This window comes from Loxodonta africana, chromosome 2, assembly GCF_030014295.1.
Source record: "Loxodonta africana isolate mLoxAfr1 chromosome 2, mLoxAfr1.hap2, whole genome shotgun sequence".
NCBI lineage: Eukaryota > Metazoa > Chordata > Mammalia > Proboscidea > Elephantidae > Loxodonta > Loxodonta africana.
The window spans coordinates 190,420,120-190,437,404 of NC_087343.1; the positions used below are offsets into that span (position 1 = coordinate 190,420,120).

The 17,285-nt window shown below is 48.4% G+C and overlaps 2 protein-coding genes across 2 annotated transcripts in view; both read right to left on the minus strand.

Annotated features, from left to right (window-relative positions):
• The window catches only part of STK10 (serine/threonine kinase 10), a 168,214-nt gene that overhangs the window by 109,802 nt on the left and 41,127 nt on the right, over window positions 1-17,285 (minus strand). The window lies entirely within an intron of this gene.
• The window catches only part of SH3PXD2B (SH3 and PX domains 2B), a 406,416-nt gene that overhangs the window by 61,614 nt on the left and 327,517 nt on the right, over window positions 1-17,285 (minus strand). The window lies entirely within an intron of this gene.

A 17,285-nucleotide genomic window follows, 5' to 3' on the forward strand; every position in this document is an offset into this window, starting at 1 on the left:
CCTACTCAGCTTCCAGCTCCAGGTCCCTGCTTGTTGTAAAGTCTTCCAACTAAGCTCAGCAGGCAGAAGCACTATTCGTCCACTTGACATTCCAGAAGGCCCACTCTTTCCCTCTCTAAACAGGAAAGACAACCTCAGCAATGACCCGGCTGGGCCAAAGCCAGCCCTCCAGCCAGAGAAGGACAGAGAGACCTCCATGTTTTGATGAGGCCTCCATGTTTTGATGAGGCCTCCAGTTTGTGGTTGACCTTCCAGAGGTTTCCTGACAATATAATGCGAGGATGTGGTGAGGGGCATAGCTTTGGAGCCAGCCAGAGCTGGGCCTAAGTCCCAGCTCCACAAATCACTAGTTTTGTGGCTCTGGGGAAGTCAGTTTGACCATCTACCCTCAGTTTTCTCAGTTGTAAAGTGGGGCTGCTGGTGCTAACTCTGAAGGGCTGCTGCTCTTAGCTAGGGCCCGATCAATGAGCTACATTTAGGGACAAGACAATGTCTGGAAGCAAGAAATCATAGCAGGTCCAACAGGGGACGTTAGCTGGGCCAGGGATGCCAGAGGCACTAGAGGGGCCAAGGCAGTCCTGCCCCCATAGCCCAGGGCAGGAGACAGCCCTGCCACCCGATGTGGAATGCCAAGTGCCACGGAGAGGGCTGAGAATGGGGACCTGGCCCACTCACACACCACACCCTGCCGGGGAGGAAGGACATGGCTTCTGAGGCATCTATGGTCTCTATGGTCTGGCCTGGAAACAGAACATCACGACTGACCTCGGCTCCGCCACGACTTCTCCCTAACAACACAGTGACTATCACACATAAATGAAAGTCGAAGAATTACTAATGGCTGGCCACTCATTCATTCACTCTTTTAATCAACTACCAGTCAACTAAGCTTTATCCCCAGGGGTCTGTAAGGGGACAGAGGTGACTTGGACATAGACGTTGAGTTCTCAACATTCGGCATAATATCTGCGCTTGAATAATTCTCAGCTCCATAAGAGAGGGAAGAATTCCAAGTCCTACTAATTGCTGTGGGGGGAACAGCCACAAGAAGCAACAGTGGCTGGCTCAATATGAGCTGTTACCGTGACTCCTCCCTTGAGCTCAGTGGTTCATTTTGTTTGTTTTTGCTTCTGGTTTTTTTTTTTTTTTTGAGACTTCATGAAAGTTATCCTCTCTCTTCCCACCCAGAAAAAGGCAAATATGAACAAATGTTTGCGTGCAATTCCATTGAATTCTTGCATGGCCTGAAGTTACATCATCAAATCCATGTTAGGAATACCTGCTTAGCTTCCCTACCACTTCCCAGCTGCGTGGCCCTGGGCAATGGCCAATCCTCTCTGTAAAAATGGGATAATACTACCTCCCTCCCAGAACTGCAGCCAGGATTGGATGAAGTGGTGTTTGCAGAGCAATAGGCCAGGCTCGATACACAGTGGATACCCAGCAGGGTGTAGGGGAAAAGGAAAAGGCGGTAGACTTGGGTTGGAGTCCCGGTTCTGCCACTTAATTGGCTGTGTGGCTTGTAAGCCACTTACTCTCCCTGCGCCTCCATTTCCTCATCTGTGAAATGGCACTAATAATCTCTACCTCCATCCTCCAGGCAATACATGAGATTCCCAGTAGGAAAGCAGCTGGTGGCCACAGGAAGTAATATGTGTTTGTTTAGTCTCTATCAAATGAAATCACCAGTAGGCTTTATACTTAGACCATGTTACTTTGGCTTCCCACAAAAATATCACTATCGACACGTCCTCACTGTCATCTAGAGGCAGTATGAGAAGTGGCCAAACCTAGGCGGGTCCTGCGTCTTTCGGTAAAACCACCCCTTACACAACCTCCTTTACGCAAGGTCCCCACAAGGCATCCTCCCCAGAGGCCAGCACTAGGAAAGCTCCCGTATGCTATGCTGACAATCTGGTTTGCTTCCTCTTTTGCAGCTGAAGAGCTCCATGATTCCTCATGCTTCTCTTTTATGTATTTATTTTTTTGCTCTGGCTACTGGGAAGCTCTGAGCTAAGTAACCTTCCTTAGCCTCAGTTTTATTCCTATGCCCTAGCTGTGCTTTGCATTCCACGGTTCTTACAAGGTTTCATTACATGGGTCTTATGTTTTCACCTTCAGCTTATCAACAGTTCAGGGGGTATGTATTATAAACTTCTCAGGGCTTTTACAGAAACACACAGAGTTTAAATTAATAAAATCTACCACCCATCTGTCAGTTTGTTGTACTACGGTGGCTTCTGTGTTGCTATGATGCTGGAAGCTATGCCACTGGTATTTCAAATACCAGGAGGGTCACCCACAGTGGACAGGTTTCAACAGAGCTTCCAGACTAAGACAGACTAGGAAGAAACGACTGGTGACCTACTTCTGAAAATTAGCCAGTGAAAACCCTATGGATCGCAACAGAACATTGTCCGATACAGTGCTAGAAGATGAGCCCTCTATGTTAGACGCTACTCAAAGTACCCAGTGGCTGCAACAATGGACTCAAGCATACCAACAATTGTGGAGATGGCACACGACTGGACAACATTTTGCTCTGTTGTACGTGCATTCACCATGAGTTAGAGCCGACTTGACGGCAAACAACAAGAACGACAATAATTACTTAAATATCTTCCTATCCTTAAAAAAGCTTTAAGGGTCTCTGAGTGTGTTTCAAGAGGTACATGGGGTTAAAGATCAAGCGAGTAGATGTGACACAAAAAACACAGGCAACAAAAGAAAAAACAGATAAACTGGACTTCATGGAAATTAAAAACTTGTGTACAAAGGGGACACTATCAAGAAAGTGAAAAGACAACCCAGAGAATGAGAGAAAATATCTGCAGATCATATATTCGGTAAGGCTGGTATCTAAAATATATAAAAAACTCTTACGACTCAACAATAAAAGGACAAACACCCAATTTAATAACAGGCAAAGGATCTGAGTAGATATTTCTCCAAAGAAGATATAGAAATAGCCAACAAGCACATGAAAAGATGCTCAACATCGTTAGTCGTTACCTGTCTCTTTCGAGTTGATTCCCACTTATAGCATTCCTCTAAGACAGGGTAGAACTGCCTCACAGGGTGTCCAAGGAGCGGCTGGTGGATTTGAACTGCTGACCTTTCGGTTAGCAGCCTAACACTTAACCACTGCACCACCAGGGCCCTATCATTTGTCATTAGGGAAATGCAAGTCCAAACCATGATGAGATGCCACTTCACACCCACTAGTACGGCTAGAATCAAAAAGCTAGAAAACACATGTTGGCAAAGATGGGGAAAAGCTGGAACCCTCATATAGTGTTGGTGAAAATGTAGTATGGTACAGCCACTGTGGAAAATAGTCTGGCTGTTCCTCAAAATGTTAAACATAGAGTTACCTATAAACATATACACCAAATTCCATTCTTAGGTATACATCCAAGAGAATTAAAAATATACACCCAAAGACTTGTATACAAATGCTCATAACAGCATTATTCACAATAGCCAAAAAGTAGGAACAACCCAACTGCCCATCAACAGAGAGATGAATAAACAAAATGTGGCATATCCATACAATGGAATACTATTCAGTCATAAAAGGGAATGAAGTACTGAAATGTGCTACATTGTGGTTGAACCTCAAAAACATGCTGAGTGAAAGAAGCCAAACACAAAAGCCCACGTATTATGTGATCCCAATTCTATGAAATGTCCAGAACAGGCAAACCCATTGAGACAGAATACAGGTTAGTAATTGGGCAGGGTAGGGTGGGATGGGGTAGGGTAGGGAGTGGGGGGTTACTGGCCCAACTGGACAAGTAATCCCAGAAAGCCCTAGGGGCTCCCAGAGCAGCAGATCCTGGGCTTTTAAAATGTGAACCAACCACTTTTCTGGCTCAGAAGTTACTGGGCCCTTACTATGGACCAAGCACTGTTCTAGGCACTTTATTCATAGTCTCTCATTTAATCCTCACAACAGCTCTATAAGACAAATGCTATTACCCCATGAAGAATCAGCAAACATTTTCTGTAAAGGACCAGATAGTAAATATTTTTAGCTTTGTGAGCCATATGGTCTCTGTCACAGCTACCGTATTTTTCGCAAATAACGCACCCACGTAAATAACGTGCCCACACATATAACGCATGATGCATAGCTCCCTTAGGATAATAAGGATGGTGGGATTGCACATCGGCAAAAACATGATTTGTGTGTTATCTGCATGATAATACAGTACTCGGCCCTACCACTGTAGCACAAAAACAACCATAAGGAATATGTAAACAAGTGGGCATGGCTGTGTTCAATAAAACTTTACTTACAAACACAGGTGGCAGGCCTGTTTTAGCCCATAGGTGGTAGTTTGCAGACCTCTGTTCCAGAAGAAAAAACGGAGGCTCAGAGAGATTCAGTAACTTGTCAGAAACCAAAAACCAAACCCACTGCCACTGAGTCGATTCCAACTCATAGCAACCCCACAGGTTTCCAAGGCTGCAAATCTTTACAGAAGCAGACTGCCACATCTTTCTCCTGCAGAGCCACTGGTGGTTTTGAACCCCTGACCTTTTGGTTAGCGGCCGAGGGCTTTAGCCTCTGCGTCCACCACTAGTAAGAGGTAAGGCCAGGATGTGAACCCAGGCACTCTGACTTGAGAGCTCATATTCAATTCCTGGGCTCTACTTCCTCCCCAACCATTGAGAAGGGTCTACAGGTGCAGACACCATCCCTGCTAGAACCTGAACAACTTTAACATAAGGTTTCAACTCAACCTGTAAGGTAGGACTGGCTCCCCAACTTGGGAGATGAGGAAACCAAGGTAAAAGGTCTTATCCTGGGACCCTGTGCAGGTGCAGGCTGAGCCAGGATTTGAACCCAGGTCCATGCAACTCCAGGTCCTGCTCACCAGAACTGCCCTAGGTTAAGAAAGTGCTGTTGAGCTTGGACACTGGGCATTATAACAAGAGAGGTGCCTCCTTCTTAGACAAGCACCCTGGGCACACCTGGTCTCCTTGGTCCATGTTCCAGAGCTCAGAGACCTCACTGCTAGCACAACTTTGGCCCATGCACACTCCCCAGAGGGTCCCTGATGGGGGGCTTCACTACAGCCTTTAGTCGTGACTCTGTTCTCTGGCTGGAGACCAAGGAAACTGGAAAACTGGGTTTTCCACGATTCCCTCAACAGTTTAGACTAAGCCACTGTCACGGCGCAGAGGCAGGGTCAGGGCCTTGCTCCCAGCTCTGCCGCTTGCTGTGTAATCCTGGGCAAGTCATATCACCTCTCTGGTTCTCTATTTCTTCCCTCATGCATTCATTCATTCATTCATTCACTCACACATTCATTCATTGTGTCAAGAATTTATGGGCACCTACCATGTACCCTGGTGGTGCAGTGGTTTAGAGCTCAGGCAGTTTGAATCCACTGGCCACTCCTTGGAAACCCTATGGGGCAGTTCTACTCTGTCATATAGGGCCGCTATGAGTCGGAATCAACCGGACAGCAACGGCTTTGGTTTTGGTTTGGTACCATGTACCAGGCTCTATTTTAGCTACTAGGAACACAGCAGTGAAAAATCTGCCCCTGCCCCCATGGAGTTCACATTCAGGACGACAATCTGTGTGTCTCGGTAATCATCCCCACTGACAGGGTATCTGAACCAATTAAATGAGATTATGTACCCAGCACAGTAGCTGCACAGCTCCCTTCCCTGCCCAGGGCTCTCCTGAGAGTCGTCAGGGCAGCCATTACTCTGGGACTGCTCACTATATAAGCTCCTTTTATAATGTGCAAACGAAGAACAAGCTCAGTATTGCTTAGGACTGACCATCGAGAATTAAATATCTCCCTTCTCGACTCTATCAACCCTTCAGGACACCTGGGTGCTGTGCAACCGGATCCCCACCTTCTAAATAGCACACAGGAAGAAAATCCTGCATGCACAGATGTGTCCCTCCATGCCCTTGGCCTCCCCACGGGGTAGGCAGCTACTAGGTGCTGGCAGGTTAGGGGACCAGGGGCAGTCTCAGCTTCCCATCCACCACACCTAACGTGAATTGAGAGCTTACACTGCGTCAGGCCTATGCTAAGTGTTTTGCATGGCTTATCTCACAATCACTCTGTGAAGTACATACCCTAAAAATTCCTACATCTCACGGAGTTTATTGTGAGGATTCAGGAGGGTAATGTAGGCCAGGCATTTAGTGCATTACCTGGCAAACAGTAAGCGCTGGACAAATGTTACCAATTATCACCAGCATTAGTGATATGTTTATTCCCATTTTACACATGGGGAAACTGAGGCTCGGAGAGGCCAAGGTGACACAAATAGTAAGTGGCAGAGCCAGGACTTGACCTGGGACCTAGGTAGGTATCAAGTCTGGACTCTGTTTATCTGCCAATGAATAGAACAGTCCCAGATGAGTGCCCATCACCCCTCTTCATGCCTCAAGAAGGAAGCTGCAGTAAGCTAGTCACAGCCCCAGGGTGGGTGGGAGAAAGGGCCCCTGTCTCCTTCTCCAGCCAGCTCTGGGCCCCACTGGTAACCTTGCTCACCCAAAGATAAGGAAGCCCGGATGTTGCAGCCCAGATAAGACCAGGCTTGGACCACCTACAAGGTTTAGGCATTAACTTTTACAGCTCACAAGCAGCAAGGCCAAGGAGCAAGAACAGGTCACCACTGTTACGTCCTGGCCACCTCCAAGGGACAACTGAGGTGCGTTCTGCCCAGATGAGAGCAACACCTCTAAGGGGACCACGTAATGCTCTGGGCCTGGGTCCCCTTCCCTCCGTGGCCTTCTCTGAAGCCAACAAGACATACTGTGTTCACAAACGGTGCTCACTAAATAAATGTTGGCAAAACTCCTGGAACAAGATTAAATAAGCCACAGCTAGGAGGACTGTATGTAGCTCCAGATTTGCCACCATCCTCCTGTGGGGCTGTCATTTGAGCCTCAGTTTCCCCAGCTTTCAAGATCTATAAGGCCACTTCCAACATTGGCATCTTAGGATTCAATGTGACTGAAGTCACTTTATCATTGAATAAGCAGTTTATATTTGTAAAAGTCCATTCACATTATCCATTGTCAGTGACTGGGGCTTAGTACACAATAAGTGTTTGTTGAATAAAGAATGAAGAATGAAGAAAGATGGGTGAAACATTTCAGTGGCCTTGGCATATCCAGAAATCAGGGCAGAACAGCCAAAAGGTGACTGACATAGCTGATAGCTGGATTCTGCAAACAAAACCTGGACAAATCCAACCTAGTCCCCACCTCTCCTGCCACTGACACCGGAGATGATGCTGCCATTACTGAGCACCTAGTTCACACCCAGAAACCCTGGTGGTGTAGTGGTTAAGTGCTATGGCTGCTAGCCATAAAGGCTGGTAGTTCAAATCCATCAGGTGTTCCTTGGAAACCCGATGGGGAAGTTCTACTCTGTTCTGTAGGGTTGCTATGAGTCAGAATTGACTTGATGGCAGTGGGTTTGGGTTTTTTTGTTTATTTAGTGCATACCCGGTACGTGTTAAGCTGTCTACAAACATTACTTAGTTCTGTGAGTACCCCGAGATGGGTGATGACACTTAACCCTGTTTTACAGATGGGGAAACTGAAGTTTGGTGGGAAGTCATAAGTGTCAGAGCCAGGGTATAAACTCAGGTTTGTGGGACTCTAAGGTCTCTGGGTGGTATAAATGGTTTTCTCTTGGCTACTAACCTCGGAGCCCTGGTGCTGCAGTGGTTAAACACTCCACTGCTAACCAAAAGGTTGGCGGTTCAAACTCACCAGCTGCTCTGCGTGAGAAATATGTGGCAGTCTGCTTCAGTAAAGATTAACCAAACCAAAAAACCCGTTGCTGTCGAGTCAATTCTGACCCACAGCCTTAGAAACCCTATGGGGCAGTTCTAACTCTGTCCTATAGGGTCATTAAGAGTTGAAATCGACTTGACAGCAATGGGGTATGGGTACTAACCCAGTGGCACTGCATAAGAAAGACCTGGAGATCTGCTTCCATAAAGATTATAGCAAAAAAAAAAAAAAAACGCTGTGAAGCAGTTCTACTCTGTACCACAGGGGGTCCCCATGAGTCAGAATTAACTCTATGTCAACGAGTCTGGTTTGGCTTGATTTCGTGTGACTCTAAAGACACAAAGACAGCCGGGCTGTGGCCATGGGTGCTGTACTCAGCCCTCCAGGCCTCCCTGCACTGACAGCCACTGTCCCCTGGGCATGGCCTGGGGATTTCCCCCCAACTGTCCGACACCCCATCAGCAGCACAGAAGACAGAGGTTTCTGGTTATTTAATTTGTGGAAGGAAGTCCTGAGTCAGCCACCAAAAAAAACTCAAGTCAACTTAAAAATGTCTCCAGCTTATCAGCAGCCTGTAGGTGGAGTCACAGGACCTCCCCACCTCGAAGTTTCAGGTCAAACAATGCAGCCTTTGAAAGGGGCAGCCCCACCCCAGGAGGCCTCCCAGGAACACTGGGCCTTGTTCCTCCACCCCCAGCCCCACCCACCACATTCAAAGAAGCCTTGGGGAAGGAATTCCGGGAGGGTGAGCTCCCCCTGCCACACTGGGCAGAGATGGTAACCTGTGGGGGGGTGGGGTTCGGGGGGGAGGGAGGGGCGGGACAGGCAAAGGAGTAATGTAGTTTCTGTAGTCCCTGCTAAGCCTGTCCAGCCATTCTATAGCCCCTTTGCCACAATCCCTGGGGTAGGGACTACTTAGACCTCCATTTCACAGATGGTAAGTCCTAGGTAGTTCCACGTCCAAATGTGCTTGCCCAAGTCACAAGGCATCTATCTCTGAGAGGGAAATGAAAGTGATTCACATCAGGGGTGTCTAATGCTCTCTAGTACTGTCCAGACCAGAGGCCAAGAGCACTGGCTTCAGGGTCAAAGTCCCCCGCGCTTGAGCAACTTTGGGCAATGTGCTAACATCTCTGAGCCTCCATTTCCTCATCTGTCAAATGGGTATAATTCTTCCTGCTGCTGTCTTGGGAGATTAAATGAGATAACACTTGTAAAAACAAGAAGCACAGTGCCTGGTACCTGAGCAGAGCCTGATACATGGTAGTCACTGTCACCATCGTTAAGGAACCCTGGTGGCACAGTGGTTAAGTGTTCGGCTGCCAACAGAAAGGTTAGCGGTTCAAACTCACCAATTGCTCTGTGGGAAAAAGCTGTGGCAGTCTGCTCCCATAAAGATTACAGCCTTAGAAACCCTATGGGGCAGTTCTACTCTGTCCTATAGGGTTGTCATGAGTCGAAATCGACTCATCAGCAGTGGGTTTGGTGGGTTTTGGTCACCATTATCATTATCATCTTCCTCCTCACCACTATCACAGGAAATGCCAAGACCAGGGCTGGGCATATCTGCCAGATGCAAACTGGACTTTCAGGCCTAGGGGAGAAGCAACAGCAGCTCTCTCTGCACAGACACTTTTGATCCACCTGACGGTCTGCGTGTCCATTCACCAAGGCAGCTCTGCCAGGCCTGGTGCTGGACACGGAGATGACTGAGCCAGGGTTGTGGCCCCTGTCCTGAGGGGAGTGAGCCCAGAGGAGGAGAGCAGGAGATGGAGTCACAAACCCTAAGACTACAAGTGAACAGGCCCAGAGGGAAAGACAGACGACTAACAACAGCTGGAGGTCTCCTGCTAGGAGACAGCATTTTCAACCAAAATAGTTAAAGGTTTTGCAGCATTTCCGTTGGTCCTCGAGGGACAAGAATTTGAAGCCAGGGGGAGCTGGGCGGGGGGGCGGTGGGCTGATGTGGAGAGATGGGCACTGTAGGCAGAAGTAAGTGCTGGCATACTCTTGAGCCAGGAAGATGGGGCAGGTGGGCACCTCAGCCCTCCCTGACTCCTTACCTGGAGGACACAAGCCTCCAAGAACCCAAACACCTGAGTGAGGGAAGGAGGGGACAGGGTTTTGACTCCGGAGTCACACACACCTGACACTAACAGAATGGCCTTGGGACAAGTAACCTCAGTCTGATCTGGGCCTCAATTTGCCCATCTGTAAAGTAGGGGTAATTGTAATATCTACCAGTTCCTGGAGAAGGACATCATGCTTGGTAAAGTAGAGGGTCAGCGAGAAAGAGGAGATGGACTGGCACAGTGGCTGCAACAATGGGCTCAAGCATAACAACGACTGTGAGGATGGTGCAGGACCAGGCAGTGTTTCATTCTGTTGTACACAGGGTCGCTATGAGTCGGAACCAACTTGACAGCACCTAACACCACCACCACCAAACCTCCTAGGGAGTGCCCAAAAGGGGTAACATAGGAAAGCCTACTGCTTAGAACCTGGCATTTGGCGCACACACAACTGTAACTCCAAAGCAAAAAAATTGGTTGCTGTCAACTCCGATTCATGGTGACTCCATGTATTTCACAGTAGAACTGTGCTCCACAGGGTGTCAATGGCTGTGATCTTTTGGAAGGAGATCACCAGGCCTTTCTTCCAAAATGCCTCAGGTTGGACTTTGCCCACCAACCTTCTAGTTAGCAGCTGAGCACATTAACGATTTATGCCACCCAGGGACTCCTGAGTAACTCCAGAAGCTGTCATCCATGCGGGAAACTGAAATGACCAGCCACATTCAGAGACAAGCCCCCAGCGCCAGCACCTGTCCCATCAAAGGGTAAAGGAACAATCTAAGAGCAGCACTGAGCAAGGGCAAAAACTGGGTGCCTCGGGCATGTCCACAGCTTCCCAATGATGACAAAAGGAACACTGTACCCACACACCACTCCCAGCCTTCACCTGTTCACAAAGCACATCACCATCCCACACACTATATAGTGCACTGCTTTACTCCGCCTGTTGTCTACCTCTGCCCTGCTTGAATGCAAGTTCCCTGAGGGCAGGGCTTTGTGCCTGTGCTCCAGCGCCTAAAAGAGCTCCTGGCATAGAGTTGGTGCACAGTAAACAAACGAGTGCTGGTGTCTGAAGGGATGAGTAAGTGAAAGAATATGTGAACCGATGCCCAGTCCTGCATCATCCTCACTATCTCCAGCATATTTGAGCCCATCGTTGCGGCTGTTGTGCCAATCCATCTCACCTAAGATCTCCCTCGCCCTTGCTGGCCCTCTACTTCACCAAACATGATGTTCTCCTCTAGCAACTGATCCTTCCTGAAGATGTGTCCACGGCAAGTGAGCCAGTCAATGTTCTATTGTGACCCACAGGGTTTTCACTGGCTGATTTTCAGAAGTAGATCACCAGGGCTTTCTTCCTAGTCTCCCTAAGTCTGGAAGCTCCACTAAAACCTGTCCACCATGGGCGACCCTGCTGGTATTTGAAATACTGGTATCATAGCTTCCAGCATCACAGCAACACACAAGCCACCATGGTACCACAAACTGACAGACGGGTGGTGGCAGTGATGTCGAGCGACTTCTAATTCCTGAGTTCCAGACACAGGGAGGTGTTACCATAGCACAGACTCTGTGTTAGCTGTAAGTGCTGAAAGCTGCATCAGTGATGCAGCCCTGAAGCCTCCTGGGAGGTAAGCAGGAAGGAAGAAGAAGCCCAAGAATACAAGGAAGACAAAGGCAGCCCCACAGTCCCCCGCAGCACCCCCATGTGGGCACAGGGCCGGGGTAGCCAGAGCTGCTGCTCCTCCTCAACCAGTCAGATTACAACACGGGGGAACCTCAAAAACGTCATCCTGAGTGAAATAAGCCAGTAACAAAAGGACAAAGCTTGTATGGCCCCACTTAAATGAAACGTCTAGGATATGCAAGTGTATAAAGACAAATTTTGGGAGTGGTTACCAGGGGCAGGTTGGAGGGTGGGGAAAGGGAGCACGCACTGCTTAGGGGACACTGAGCTTCTGTTAAGAGTGATGGGAAAATTTGGAAATGGATAGTGTAATGGTTGCTCAGTGTGATAAACAACCAACGTCACTGAATTGTACATGTGACGAATGTTGAAGTGGCAAGTATTTTGTTACATACCTAAAAAAAAATACCTAGTTACCTAATAAAAAAGTCATTAAAAAAAAAAAAAGACCAGTCAGGAACTGGATTCTTACGTGAAAGATGCTAATTATAAACGTTCACACTAATTCAGAAAACTGACACACACCTGCCCTGGGTGTGGCCTGTGAGCCTGGCTGTTGTGTTTGTCCAACAACGCAGATGGCAAACACCACGCCTGACCTGTTAGCTGGGCACCTGGCTTGGCAGGGGCAGGTGTGGGCTCCTGCTATCCGCCAGCTGTGACTGCTGGGTTTCTAACCCTGGACGCACCACTGTGAGGTCAGTGTCAGCATCTCCAACATCCACATGAGGAATCTGAGGCTTGGAAGCATGAAGAGACATGTCCCGGGTGCAGCCAGGACTCCAATCCAAGTCTGGATGACTCCAAAGCCAGTGCCCGATTCAGATGGGGATAAATAAAAGCATAGGGACTGTGGGGTCAGTGGGTGTGAGAGGACACCCCAGAGAGCCCAGGAGAAGACTTCTAGCCAGCTGAGGATGTCAGCTGGGTGGGCTAAAACCCATGAGAAAGGACCCACCTGCCATTTGGGAATGACATTTTAAGTAGGCATTAATGCGAGGACCCCTACCAGGCCATTCCAACAGCGTGTCTCTAGGCAAACCCCCAGGTGACCCTGGCCTGCCCACCCTAGCTCCACAGCTCCACCTGCTCCTACCCAGGGATGTATCCAGGAGAGAAGCTGGATGGATCCCCTGGCCATAAGCCCCTCCCCACCAGGCACTGCCACCAAAAGTTCTGCTGGACAAGGGGCTCCTCAGGTCAGGGGGTCAAAGACTGTGACCCTGTGACCTGGCATGCAGAGAGGGGCCCTGCAGGGGGTAGGAAGGAAGGGTTTGGAGCCAGGTTGTTCTGGGTTAGAACATGGCTGTGAGACCTGGGACCAGTCACTGTGTCTCTCAGACCCTCGGTCTTCACATCTGTAAAGTGGGGTGACAACGTGTCAACTACACAGAATTTAAGGATTTATGAAAGCGCCCTGCACCGACCTTGCACAGAGAAAGTTTCCAGCTTTCTTATCATCTAGCAATTCTTACTGTCACCTTGCTGACTGCTCCCTCTCATCTCCACCCCTGCCTCCTGAGTTAATCCTAGGCCAAGAAGGTACCAGCTTCCTCTCCTGCTTCTTCCCACTCCCATCCCCCACCCCCGAGTCTTGGGTTGCCCATCTGCGAAGCGGACATGGTAATAATACACCTTCCTCAGAGCACTGAGAAGCCTGGGCAGACTTTAAAGCACTTTACAAAGTGTTGTTATGGATGCAGAGTCCCTGGATGGCACAAGTGGAGACGTACTCAAGTACTAACCAAAAGGTTGGAAGCTGGAACCCACCCAGAGATGCCTTGGAAGAAAGGCCCGAGGGCTGCTTCTGAAAGGTCACAGCCACGGAAACCCTACAGAGCACAATTCTGCTCTGAACCACATGGAGTTACCATGAGCCAAAATCTACTCGAGGGCAGCTGTTTTTGTGTGTGTGCATGTTTTTAATTATGGATGCATGTGTGTGTCCCAACTGATGCATGCCCCTGCAGGCTCAATCCAAGGAGAGAGGAGGGGTTGCTGAATACTAGAGAGCCCCAGGAGGACCAGGGACCCTAAAGGCCATGGAAAGGGGTGCTGTGGCCACCCAGCAAGGCCACCATGTGCCACCCAGTAGACCACAGATTCAGAGTTCAGAATTTTAGAGCTATGTGGACCAGGACAAAATAAGTAAGTAGACTTGGGTTGAAAGACCTTCTCAAGATCATTCCTTCTAAGCCTTTCACGTCACAGATGAGGAAGCAGAGGACTAGACACAGGAAGGTATTTGCCTGGGGTCACACAGCAAGACGGTTCCAGACCCAGGTAGAACTCAGTTCTCCCAACTCCAGCCAGTGCTCCTTCTACCACACCCCATGACCTCCTAGATATATACAGCACTATTGGCTACTTCCTATTCTCACATTCTTGTTGTAGTTTGGCTTTTTTTTTTTTAAAGCCATATATGCTTCCGAGCCAAACACGATGAGCTCTAGAAACCCCCGCCAATGGCCAGGGTGCCTATTAGCACCCCCAGGTCACACATGAACAGGGGCCCACCTGCCACACCCTACTCTGTAACCCTGTGACTTGCGCTTCCCCTTTTCAGAAAGTTTACTTTCAGACAAGCAGCCATCTGACAGGCCCAAGTCACCTTCTCCGTCACCACAGCCCCAGCTGACTCCCTCAGCAGAAAGTCTGCAGCTGTGGCCTTGGGCCAGGCCACCCCAAAAGGGCCCTGGCTGTGCTCAAAGATTAGACCCCTCCCCTCTCAGGGTGAGCACTGCCATCTCCCTTTTTCCCTGACACATGTCCACCACAGACAGGTTTCATGCCAGGCCCTGTGCGAGGGAACGTGGAAGGTACACAGTGAAGGAGAGGGGCAGTGGAGACCCGTGCCCAGTTCTAAACCTTTGCTGCTTTTAATGAGTACTAATTCATTTATTCCTACACGTGCTACTGTTAAGTTTCTCATTTCACAGATGAGAAAACTGAGGCACAAGGGGAGGAGGAATTTGCCCAGGTCCCTGAGGTTGGTAAGGGGCAGGGGAGAGATTTGAACCAGCAGTGTCCAGGGGCACACCTCCCCACTTTTCAAAAGCAAATATCTGGAACCAATTTTGGGAACTCACTGCCCCCTCCTCCTTGTCTCTTGCACACACACAACTTGGCACACAATTTCAGGAAGTTCAAAGACCCCTCCAAAGACTATTTTTGGACCCCCCTAGGCCAAGAATTCTGGTTTATATTTAAGCCCACCAAGTGTGGGTAACTAACTTATTAAGGGTAAAGCAGGATGGATATATGAAAAAATGTCTTCTCATACACTTTTCTGGGAACGCTGTCTTTTTGGTCTATCTTTAATCTCAGTTTGAACAGAGACATGGAGTGAGAAATACTTCATTGCTATTACAATTGTATTATAAGAAGTACAGTAGTGCACATCAACGAGAAATAGCCCTTGGGCCCAGTACTGGGGATGTGTTAGAGAATAGTGAGGTCTGCGGCTAACTGGAGAGCACATCCCCATCTGAAGGGCAGATGCTGCTCAGCCTGAGGCAGCTGTTGCCATGCGGAAAGGTGGCCTATATGGCCACAACTTCAGTTTGCTCAAGAAATGCTAGAAAGCCATAATTTTATGTGAAATCTTCTAAGGGGCTGCAAGGGGAGGAAGGTGATTGCTTCGGGGCACTGAGATTCTGTTCATGGTAATGGAATACTCTTGAAATGAACACCGGTATAGACCAAATCAAGCTTGAGAAGCCTAGAACCTGCCCTCAGGGGTAACCACAGGAAGGGGGTAGGGGAAGGCCTGCCACCCAACTTAGAGTACCTGCCGTTTGCTCTGTTTTCCATAAGATTTGAGAAGATACCAGAAGAGGATTCCACAGCAAAAAGTGTTGGGAGAGGCCACAGTGTAGATAATGAGAATTGAGAAGTGACCTGTGGGGACAAGACCACTGGCCTCAGGGTCAAAAGACGTCGGACTGAGCCCAGACTCTGTCAGACCCCCACCCCGTGATCCTGGACAAGTCATTCCAAGCTTCGCCACCTCATCCTGTAGGAGAGCCATCCCCAACCGCTGGCCTCGTAGGGTTTCACCAGGCCCAAAGGTCTCATCCAAGAGAGCATCCACTCAGTGCTGCCCCAGGTGGAGGCCCTGCAGTGAGGAGATGAGTTGGGGACATCACACAGCACCATGGGTGTTACAGATCAAACTGTGTCCACCAAAGAGATATACTAAAGTCTTAACCCTTGGTAATTGTGAACGTGTCCTTGTTTGGAAATAGGGTCTCTGAAGATGCTATCAGTTAACATGAGGTCATACTAGAGTGGGGTGGGTTCTAGCGGAATACAAGCGGTGTCCTTGTAAAAGAGAGACACATCTGCCCTGTGCAGATGAAGGTAGGGACTGCAGTGATGCAGCCACAAGCCAAGGTTTGTTAGCAACCACCAGGAGCTAGAAAAAGGCAAGAAGTTTTCTCTCCTAAAGACTTCAGAGGCAGCATGGCCCTGTTGACTTCTTGATTTTGGACTCCTGGCTTCCAGAACTGTGAGAGAATAAATTCCTCCTGTTCTAAGCCACCCAGTTGTGGTGCTTTGTTACACCAGCTTTAGGAAACTAATATAATGGGGGAAAGGTGTCCCCATCTCAGTTCTCTTTTTTCCTTCCAGGCCCAGGCAGGTGCTAATATGCTAATGAGCCACATCTCCAATCTGTGACAATCTCCCTTTTAACATGGGGAGGGCGATACCCAGACTAAAGTCTTTGGCAGGCAACAGGATCAGGCTAGAATGTAACAGAATTGGTTTGTTTTCTTTTATTTCTATTAATGGTAAATGAATTCTACCTTTCCATTTAGGGTAGCAATATGATGGTTTCTTTTTAAATAAATGTATTTAATTTTTAAAACATGAACCACCTCCATTATGCTGAGTGAAATTAGTCAGTTGCAAAAGGGCAAATATTGTATGACACCACTATTGTAAGAACTCAAGAAATGGTTAAAACAGAGAAGAAAATATTCTTTGATGGTTATGAGGGTGGGGAGGGAGGGAGAGGGGTATTCACAAATTGAACTATTTTAGGTGAAGGGAAAGACAACATGTAATACAGGAGAGGTCGGCACAACTGGACTAAACTAAAAGCACAGAAGCTTCCTGAATAAACCGAACACTTCAAAGCCCAGCTTAGCAGGGGTAGGGGTTTGGGGACCATGGCTTCAGGGGACATCTACATAAGTCGGCATAATAAAATCTATTAAGAAAACATTCTGCATCCCACTTTGGAGAGTGGCGTCTGGGGTCTTAAATGCTAGCAAGCGGCCATCTAAGATGCATCAATGGGTCTCAACCCACCTGGAGAAAAGGAGAATGAAGAACACCAAACACATAAGGTAATTATGAGCCCAAACGACAGAAAGGGCCAAAGAAACCACAGACTACATCAGCCTGAGATCAGAAGAACTAGATGGTGCCTGGCTACAACTGATGACTGCCCTGATAGGAAACACAACAGAGTATCCCTGAGGGAGCAGGAGAGCAGTGGAATGCAGACCTCAAATTCTCATAAAAAGACCAGACTTAATGGTCTAACTGAGACTAGAAGGCCCCCGGAGGTCATGCTTCCCAGACCTTCTGTTATCCTAAGACAGGAACCATTCTCAAAGCCAACTCTTCAGACAGGGATTGGACTGGACTATAGGTTAAAAAATGATGCTGGTGGGGAGTGGGCTTCTTGGATCAAGCAGAGACCTGAGACTATGTGGGCAGCTCCTGT